The sequence below is a fragment of the Pipra filicauda genome, unplaced genomic scaffold, assembly GCF_003945595.2.
Source record: "Pipra filicauda isolate LSUMZ 115617 unplaced genomic scaffold, ASM394559v2 scaffold188_size1440453_pilon, whole genome shotgun sequence".
NCBI lineage: Eukaryota > Metazoa > Chordata > Aves > Passeriformes > Pipridae > Pipra > Pipra filicauda.
This window is the reverse complement of record NW_024104296.1, coordinates 1,404,164-1,414,581: the sequence shown is the minus strand read 5'-3', so window position 1 is coordinate 1,414,581 and position 10,418 is coordinate 1,404,164. Positions and strand designations below refer to the sequence as shown.

At 44.9% G+C, this 10,418-nt stretch overlaps 1 protein-coding gene across 4 annotated transcripts in view; it reads left to right on the top strand.

The window, feature by feature from the left end:
* The first annotated feature begins 3,966 nt into the window (after positions 1–3,966).
* The window catches only part of LOC113994327 (fatty acyl-CoA reductase 1-like), a 135,767-nt gene continuing 129,315 nt past the window's right edge, over positions 3,967–10,418 (top strand). Inside the window, exons 1-2 of one of the 4 annotated variants that reach the window (XM_039380169.1) lie at positions 4,344–4,417; positions 4,460–4,709. The gene's annotated coding sequence lies outside the window, so the exon portion shown is untranslated. Of the gene's footprint in view, positions 4,097–4,343; positions 4,710–10,418 lie in introns of those variants that run through there. The other 3 variants (XM_027733249.2, XM_027733250.2, XM_027733251.2) reach the window with 3 other exon arrangements.

Below are 10,418 nucleotides of genomic sequence, written 5' to 3'. Positions count from 1 at the left end.
AGCAGCAGCTGATTTCAAATCACAGAATTATGGAATCATTTTCATTGGAAAGGACCTTTAAGATCATCAAGTCCAACCCTTAACCCAGCACTGCCAAGTCCACCACTAAACCACATCTCCAAGTACCACAACTACATGTTTTTTACCACTTCCAGGGATGGTGACTCTACCACCTCCTTGGGCAGCCCCCTCCAATGCCTGACCACCCTTTCAGTGAAGAAATTCCTCCTGATGTCCAGCCTGAACCTCCCCTGGCACAGCTTGAGGCCATTTCTTCTTGTCCTGCCACTTGTTACCTGAGAGTAGAGCCATACCCCCACCTGGCTACAACCTCCTTCCAGATAGTTGTAGAGAGCAAGAAGGTCCCCCCGAGCCTCCTTTTCTCCAGGCTAAACATCCCCAGCTCCCTCAGCTGCTCCTCACAGGACTTGTGTTCCAGACCCCTCCCCAGCTTCTTTGCCCTTCCCTGGACTTGCTCCAGCCCTTTAATGTTTTTCTGGTAGTGAGGGGCCTAAAACTGGACACAGGCTTACTTTTAATTCTCTTCTCAGAGTCCCTAATTTTCACCAGTACCTTGGCTGAAGGCTAACAAATTATTGGAAAAAAGTGGAACTGCAAAATGTGGGTTCCTTGTATTATGAAAATAAATGCAACAATACTTAATTAGTTCCCTCCTTCTCATAAGGAAAAAAAAAAAAGACAGATAAATATCAGTAGCAAAATTATTTTTTTAAATATGACTGCAATATCTGGCAATTAATATTGTTTGGAGTTTGACTGCTTTATGATTTTTCAAATGTCTGTTACAACATTAACCAGAATTTTAGTCTGACCTAATAAAACGGTACTAACAGCACTCTAAGAACTGATGGGATGTGCACACTGGCCATGTACTAATTGTGGGGCTCATAAAAATTGCAGAAGACAAACCCTTTCCAAATCCAGAGTAACAACCATATTGGTGAAAAGGTTGGAGGGCAAGCTGACTTGCTAAATCAGATATATAAGAAATGTATACTGGGGGTCATAGAGATAACAGGTGTTCATTTAAGATTTTGTTGCCAAATAAGCCTTAATTAAAAGAAATTTCGACTCAGTCCCTCAGATCATTGAAGCTGGGCAGCCATAAGTAGGAGTGAGTGGCTGGTAAAAAATATTTTAAAAGAGACATGACTTTCTGGCATCATCACACGGGGCTTAGAATAAATTTAATAGTTATTGCATTTGATTTTTATTATTTTTTCCTTATTCCCATAGGACTCTACCCAGAGTTAGGTTGTTCATGACAGCTAGAATATCTCTGTGCTGCTCTGCACTCTGTTTTATAGCAGGGGATCCTGCTACCTGTGGTTCAGAACCTTAATCTGAACAAGCACTATATTATCAAAACACAAGTGAAAGGTAAGTGTAGGATTTTATATTACCTAAAATCAGCTCCTCTCACAAGTTTCCTTTCTGTATTGCAGCAGTAACAGAGCAACATCAGCCTCGAAGCAACACAAATATCATAGGTCAAGCTGCTACTTTTTAAAGCTATAGGTAGAAATTTCTGGGGGAAAACCCAAGGTTAATTACTTTTGCATGCCTTCTGTTATATTTTGTTTCTCCTCTGGATGCTTAATGGAAAAATGATTGCTTTGCTCGGGTACCTCACAAATATTGAATTGCTCACATTGGCAAGAATTCAGAGGAACACTGACATCTGGATAGGAGCCAAAGAAAGCTTATCTTTTAATTAAATGAAATAAAAACAACAACAAAAAAAGATGCTCAAGAGTGAGTTTTGAGAACCTATAGCATGTTTCTCAGTGTATAATAGTACTTGCAGTCCTCTTCAGAGGAAACTGCAGGTTTTGACTCTGTACTCTTCTCATGCAGTTCATCCTTGTCCATCTTACCCCCAAAAAAGCATGTAACACTTGTTTCCTATACGCTCCCACAAGACTTTGGATAGATTATCATTGCTTCTCGAGCTGAAGCCTCTAGGTTTGCCCCATCCCTTGACACATGTGAGAACTGCACTGCTACCATCACCTCCTGGGTTCAAAGGGCACCCTTCTCAGGTTGGCACTGTTATAATGATTCCTTCTTATTTCTTCATCTCCTTAATCAAATTATCACCTCAACATTTTTTTCTAGAGACTTCTGGGAAGGTGTCATAAACTGTCTCTGACATGCTACTAGTGTCCTAATTGATTCTTAAGTTGGGAACTGTTCTTCAAGCCTGTCTGCTTTTTTGAAACTTCACAATGGAATTCCTATAAATTTGCAGATTCGAATATATTTTGTCTCCCATACAATGTCTCATGAAAGAGTTTCTGCAAGAACTCATGCTTATCAAGCTCTCTATTCAGTGTCCTGAAAGATAATGCTAGCAATAGTTCTCTCTCATTCTGTGCTTCCCAAAAACTTTCCTTCAGGTTGTTTCTCAACCTGCAAGATCATGGTCTTTGAACAAAGCGACCCCTCACTGACTATTCTATTAATTCACTTCTTTGTCTACTTGTTTCTCATTTTGGTGTCAGGCATTCAGCTGGCATTTCAGGTATGACTTTTCAGCTTAGACAGAGACCTGGCCAGTCGAGGCCTTATATTAAAGAATATGCCTGAGAAAAAGGCAACCAAAATGCTGTTTACTCTGAATTACCCCCGCAAGCGTCAGTCACTCTCTGCAAAAAATTGGGACCTCCTTGCACAGAACCACTTCCTGTGACTTCTTTCCCTGCAAATGAATCCAAAACTCTTTCGCTAAAATCATAGAATCATTTAGGTTGGAAAGGACCTTAAGATCATCAACCACAAAACAAGTTTTAGGTTGTTTTTCCTCGTAAAATCAAAAATGAAACTGAAACCAGAGCTTCCACCCTCCTGTTGAGGGCTCCAATCCATTGCAACAGCACCTGGTTATTTGAGAAGGCAGCAGCTTTTCTTCCATCTATACAAATTATGACATCGAGGTGCTACATCCCACCCCATTTGTATGGGATGAATTCCCTGAACACCTCTGCACAACCTTCCTCCAACTACGTAGGTGTAACGTGGCGAGTGGTCAACATAAATCTTGTGTCCTGGGCAATTTGGACTCTTATGGTCCACCTTGGTCTTAGAGCCCTATGCCCTGTGTCACATCAAGGGTAGTGGCACATGTATTGAAAGGACACCAGGCAGAATGAGGTCAAAATGGGAAGGCTTTAGAGACTTAGCCTTTAACTGCTCGTGCCCAGGTGTGCAAAAAGGGGCAGGGAGGTCTTGTGTGGGAATGGCAGGCCCATGTAGCCTATAAGAAAGGAGCTAGAGGTGGGAGAACTGCAGTTGTGGGTGTAGTACCTAATCCTTTGGTGTGGGGTGTTCTGCTGACAGCTATGATACCGATTCAGTCATCAGTGGGCATCTTACCCAACCTCTCTGGGGCTGGCTTTTTTCCAGCACTAATAAACTGAAGACAATAATGCAGTAACGAAATAAACGCAACCTTGTAAAATTAATTAATGCCTGTACATACAGTACATACTGTACATACTGTAATAAGGGGATATAAAAGGGTCACATCTTGCTGATTTTCCTGTTGAAAAGATCTTACTAAAGGGCCTATCTTCTATTGCTGGAGTGGGAAAATTATTATTTTTGGAAAAGGTAGGTATACTGCATATCTCGGGTTCTTCCTAATGCTCCTAAGACAAATTGCGTAATTAACTTAATATGCCGATCCTGTAACTCCGTTTCTGGGTACAGCGTTCACCCTGAACATTTTAATCACAGCGGTAAATTCTGCTTAAAGCTGAGGAGACCAGGAGGTGCAACAACCTTGGAGGACACCCGAGGGACCACTCGCCCTGCCCCTCCGTCATGGATTTGGGAGCTTTCGGTCCCCCCCTCCTATGCCTCCCCTGGCCTTCTCCTGGGCGCGTGCGGGGGCTCCAGCCCAGCCCGGCCGCGCTTCCCGCATTCCCGGCCGGCGGCTCACGCCGGCGCAGGCGGAGCGGGGGCGGGCGAGGGCAGGGAAGGGGCTCGGGGAGGCGCTGAGGAACCGCCGTCGTTCGCTCCGGCCCCAGCGCCCCGGGCAGCCCGGAGACGGCACAGGAGCCCCAGCAGCCCGGTAAGGAGCGGAGTCACTCCGGGAGGGAGGAAGGGGGAAAGGGAGAGAGAGGGAGCCTCCTCTCGCCTGCTGGCTCCTGCGGGGGCTGCCGCGGCGCGCCCGCACACCCTGCGGCACCGCCACCGCGGGGAGCGGCCGGGGCGGCCGAGCGGCGCTGCGCCCGCGGCTGACGGGCGGTACCGGCGGGGGCCGGGGAGGAAGGGGCGACCTGAGGCGGGGGAGAGGGGACGGAGACACACGGGACCGAATCCTGCCGGGGACGGCCCCTCTCCCTCGCCCCGGGGGTGCTCGTTGTGCCCGGCGGCTCCCGCCGCAGAGCCCGCGGCGCTGAGCCGGCCAGACCCGGTCCGCACCGCCGGGCGGGCGGGAGCGCATCCTTCCCCGGCTCCGAGCTCATCCTCCCCCGGCTCCGAGCTCATCCTCCCCCGGCTCCGAGCTCATCCTCCCCCGGCTCCGAGCTCATCCTCCCCCGGCTCCGAGCTCATCCTCCCCTAGCTGCGGGCTCACCCTCCCCCGGGTGCGGGCTCGGAGCAGCGGGGCAGGCGCTGCGGCTCCCCGCCTCCCTCCCCCGGCCGGATACACAGTGTCAGACCCGGAGAACGGGAGAGGTTTGGTAATTATTTTATTTTTTTTTCTTTCGTTCGTTCTCTTTCTCTTTTCCTCCTCTTCTTTGCCGGGAGTTGCTTGCGTGCTGGGGCTGGGGGGGGGGGCGAGGCGAGGGGCAGTGGTTTGGAAACGGGAATTGGTTCGGAAAAGCGGTCACTGAAGGTAACAGCTACCCGCTGGGGCACACTGGAGGGAAGCGAAAATAAAATAAAAACCACCATCCAAAAAGCACCTAAAAAGGTGGTGTTGGGGAGAGGAAGAGGCGACGGCGTAGAGGGAGGATGGCCGGGCTGGGCTGGGCTTTGCTGGGCTAGGCTTGGCTGGGCTGGGCAGGTACCGCGGCCCGGGGCGCCGGGAAGGACCAGGGTGGGCTCTGTGCGGTGCCCCCGGGGACAGCTTCAGTTTTCATTTCAGTTTTCCCCGGCTGGAGCCGGGGCGCGACCGTGTGAGTGAGGGCAGGATGTGGTGAGCGGCTCCCGCCCTGCCCGCAGCAGGCTTTGCTCCGGGGAGGGGGTAAATCTTCAGTGCTGTGCTGTTTAAAAAAATAAATCAAAGGAAGATGTAATTTTAGGGGAGGCTTGCCTTTTTGTTTTCCTGCTATTAGGCCCATACTTTTTTTTTGTTGTTGTTGTTTTGTTTTTTTTAAGAAGTGTAGTATCAGACAGCAATAGTTTTAATGGTATGAGGAGGGCTCCTTGCTATGTCTCTTGTTTGGGAAATGACTGGATGGCCCCTGCTGTCCATCACTGAGATCTATCCCGAATTTTGTTACAGGATCCTTTGAGGATATCCTGGGTTCTCTGGAAACTAGAGACACGTGACCTTGTCTTGTCTTATACAGCCCTTTGCAGTAATGTTGTTATTCGGAACAATTCGCTTTTAGGTGTTTGCCTCAGAGCCTTTTAAGGGCATAACTAAGTAGAGAAATAAGTAGTGACAGGCCATTATCTTGCAGCGGGAAGCACTAAAACTAAATGGGAGTTGATTCACCCAGAAGTACACAGTTTGCACTATAAATTCAGTGAAAGGGCTAGTTTTGCATCTTTATTTAGACTGAGATTCTGGTATCTCTGAAGGTCATTATTAGCCTAGAAAAATGTGTTCTAAAATCCATATCAGCCCTAATCCTGTTTCTCTTGAGTTTGTATTAGAATAAGTGTGAAGTTGAAATATTAGATGATCCCAAGAATGTAACAAAATGCATGGCCTTTCAGAAGCTTTCAATACCAAAGCTGACATTGCTTTGGCAGTTAGTTTAGAGTGTAACTTTCTACATGTGCTTGTGTTCTGGGAACCTTCCTCTCCACTTGATAAGAAGCTGGTGGCAGTTCAGAGATCTGCTACTGGAGTTTGTATTGATTTGCACTGCTGTATCAAAAGCATCATTTCCTGCTTACCTGTAATGTTCTTGACTAGAAAAGTGGAAGTTCTGTTCATTACTGATGTACTCATCTTCTTTTTAAAGAAACTACATAGTTTAAATATTGCACTGATAGTTGCCTTAGTGAAGTTGTGAAATCCCTGTTGCAATGTAGTGCTTTAATCTGCAGATCTATTGTGTTCTCCTGATAACTTGTTTTTACATAAGTATAGTGTTTTAAAACATTTTCTCCATGCTTTGGGGTGTTTGTCTAAGTTAAAATAACGGTAAATTTCAATACATAGGTGATGAGAATAAAAGTTGTAGGGGGTAGAGATGCATTCACTCAAAGGTATCTGAATTAAACATGAAGCAATAGCAGATTTAGGCCAGCCTTATACTATATTTAGAGGATGTTCGAGGATGCATCTGAGACTGTCACAAAGCTGCAAATTCCTCAGTTCTGCCAATTCAGGTTTCAAGTCTAATCCCTATTAAAGCTTGTTTAAATTAGTGGTGGGGGGGAAGTACAGTTTTAGAATACCTTGAAGACCATGTATGAAAAGCCTGAGTAAATAAAGCTCCTAGCGTGTCAGCTGGGGGAAAACAAAAGAATCTAGAGATCAAATGCTGGAAAAGTAATAGGAAGTGGCCTGTTAGCAGAGGCACGAAGTTTGTGGCTCTGTTATGGGAGGCAGATTTGACTGATAATTTTCCTGTGCCTTCCCCAAAATCAGTTCAGATTTGACAGACCTGGATTTTGGGAGGGGGTGGATGGGTGGGTGGGGGAGGTTGGGAAGGTGTGGGGGTACTGGCAGGGAGAACGTGGATACTGACAGGGCAGAAGGACTGTGACAGGGACTATTGGTAATATGTCCAAGGGCACAGAAGCTGTCGTGTGGTCTGCATGGTACAGTAGAGGAACACAAATCAGAAATCATTGGATACTGATGATTTCAAATCCCATGGCAGAGCGTAGATCCTTGCTCCAAAGGAGCAAACTGCATTGTTAGTGTCATTCAAAAAAAAATATTTTTTTTCTACACATTTCACATAGGAAGCTCCTAATTCTAATCAGTTTGCAATTTTTTTTTCCCCAATAGAAAATAATTTTGACCTATACAAGGGACAGATCATGTGAACAAGGGCATAGGGAAGGAGAAAAAAATAAATGTTTTGAAATTGACAAGGGAAGAAAGGTCCTCTTTTTTTAATTATTTGTGTGTGTGTATGATACCACAATCTGAGTAGTTCTTAGAAGCCAAAGGGCAGTGAAGAGTAACTCAGGGGAGTTGAGGACACTCTACTGACAAGTGCTTGACTCAGCTGGATGCTATTGCTTATCTTATTATGTTGCTTTGTTTTTCTGTGTTTGTAGGAAAGTTTTGGGAACAATAGCTGCAGGGGGTAAGTTAGCATTGTCCTATTGTTGCATTACTACCCTGTTGTTACTGTGAAAAAATATAGCATTCTTAGTCTCTAATGGTCCTTGGTCCACAAAGGACACTTAAGAAATGAAAGTTTCAATATTGCAATGCTGTCCAATGAGATTATCTAAACTATCGGCTGTAGGTCACAGAAAGAGTTAGGCATCACCAGATGTACCTAGAAATAAGGATAATCTGAAGGATGTTCACTTCCCTGGCTCAAGCAACTATTACACGAAAGTATTCCCTGTTGGTGAGCTCTTCACCTGCGTCCATGTGAAGCTGGGCTGGAGACAGCCAGATCTTGCCTGTCTGCAGGGCAAGGGGTGAGGCCCGGCGGTGGTTTTAATTTGCCACAAACGTGGGCTCCTGCCAAAGGGTCATCCTGCCTTCCTGCCTCACCTCTGGCTATGCATTCCCGACCTCCCGCTTGTGCTGGTACTGTCACTCCTGGCCAAATGCAAATCTGCTCTTGTTGTTGCTGTTGGCCTGGTTTTCAGTTGGATGAGTTCCTGGGTCTGACTCAACGCATGACTAAAACGCGCCGAGGAGTCAGCGGAGACCTGTGCTGGGGGAAGAGCGGGGGGATCCTCCTCGCGCTCGTTGGGAGCCCCACTGGGACCAGATTAAACCAGCGACGGACCTGCAGCCTAAGGAGCTCGCCTGGTGCTGTGCTAACACTTCTGCACAGCTCCCAGATTTAGTTTGGCTTCTATCTGGGCAGTCTGGAGGGTGAGGAGCGGTGCCTGCCTGTGTCCAGTCACCCGTGCAGACATACCCTCAAGGGTCTGGTGGACTGAGCCAAAGAGGAAGCTTGAAGGACATTAAGAGTATGCTGCAGAGGATGTTTTGTCTTTTATTGCATTTTTTTTTTCTATTCAATTTTTTGAATGGTAAGCCTATAATTCCCATTTTTTTTAACACCATCTGAAGTAGATATTTTGTCTGTGGTGTTTTTTGTACTTTTGTTTGTTTGTTTTTTTGGGTTTGTTTGTTTTTTAGTTCTTTTTTTTCACAGCACTTTCAGGCTTACTTTAGAAAATGGAGTTGTCTTTGGGTGATGTACAGTGTTAAAATTACAGCTAACTAGGTCTTTACACAGTGAAACAGTCACTATAGGATCTTATGTGTAGGCATGTAATTAATGTTCCATTGGTAATTATTGAAAATTGGAAAGCCTTTCTCCCTCAAATCTCTGGCTACACTAATTTTTGTTCAAGCATAAGGCATATTGAAGGTTTGGAAAATATACCTGTAATTCACTGTAATTGTGTTCAGTTCTAAGCTTATATTTGCTGTGTATTGTAAGAGTTGCTTGTCTGTGTGTTTCTCTTTGTACCTGGGTTTGGGCAGTTTCAAGTGACAGGAAATTACAAGGGGCTCAGTTCTTCCACCCATGCTCTCAGAAAAAGATACCTGGTTCCCCAAAAATATACTGTTGTGTTTGATCTCAAAGTTTTCTCCTTCCTGAAAGTAAGCAGCTGTGCCCATAAGAGATTCATATAATAGGTTTTCCTCATACTTTATTTAACTTTTAACCCCTTATACCATAGTATCCATCATCCATATCTGCTCTGAAAAGCAGGAGATTGTCCCGTGGGAACGACACAAGTATAAAATTTAATTACTGGTTAATGAATTTGAGAATGGGAGGACTGGTCACAAACCTGTATGCTAACAATTTAATTGTTAGCTGTCTTTTACCCTGGCCTTATCCAAGCCCAGATCCATGTTTTATTGTGTCCAAAGGTGAAAAGCAATTTTACCAACAGGTGTTCTCTGGAAATAACTAAGTTTTTTATTCTAGGTTTTAATGGCTGTATTTATCTTTGCAGCAGACTCGTTTTTTACTGATGTTTCTGCAATGCTGTATAAAATTGGAGCCAGCTGGACTGACAGTACCTTTTTGTTTGGTTGGTTGGTTTTGGTTTTCCTTTTCTGAGAGCAACCCTAAACCTCATTGTTTAAAGGAAAGGAAGGTTCACTGATTTCATGTAAAGAATGGCAATTTATTTTGTTGTAGATGGTTCAGGAGGGCCTTTTCTTGTTCAGGGAATGCTGAATATAATTACACTGTAGTGTCACAACGCTCTCTAGAATATTTTTCAGAAACTGCTTTAATGCTGTGAGGGGAATGATGAAAATCTAAATTGACTTCAATTTTGTCAACAAGGCTATAGATGAACAATAAGGAAAAGGTTCTTACAAAGCTATGCAGTTTAAAGAAATGGAAAACAAGAATAAGTGTTATGTTGACACTGAGTCAACCACACCTGTTTTAGAGGGAAATCTGGAAAGCAGAGATGCTATATAAAAAAAGTACCAGCCCCTTTCAGGAGTTTAATTCCTACACTACCCCCTAGTAAATCCTAAAAGAGAGTCTTAATTTATGCACAAGATGTGTGGGTATGAACAGAGCACGGCAGGGTTCCAAAAGGTTCTTTGAAATGGGTGTACTGTGGAGTTAACAATGGTTAAGGTGTTACAGGTGATTTCAGTAGCAGCCAGAGGTGGCACCATGTAATGCTTCATTGGTGGTAAGTGAAAGGGCCTGAGTCATCTTTATAGGTGTGCTGTGATAGCTCAGAGGAGAGTTACAGCTGACTGGAGCTAATGCTGTTTTCTCATTAGTAGGGGGTCCTTGCTCCCTAAGCACAAGTAGCAATAACTTGGAGGAGTTGTAGCTGTAGGAATCAGCACTGCTTTGGCCAAACACACAACACTCATTTGGAAATATATTTTTCTGTGGCTGCTCTTGCTGACATATGAATTATTTATTTTTTTTTGTCTGCTTTCTGTGCTTTGAGATGTAATGTGAATAATTGTGTTTCTCTGAGCTTTGCTCCCCAGTGCGGTATGAGTAATGATATGTAAGGTTATTCACCATTTGTCAAAGTTTGGCTATGCAGGGTTGGAGCATCTGAGATGC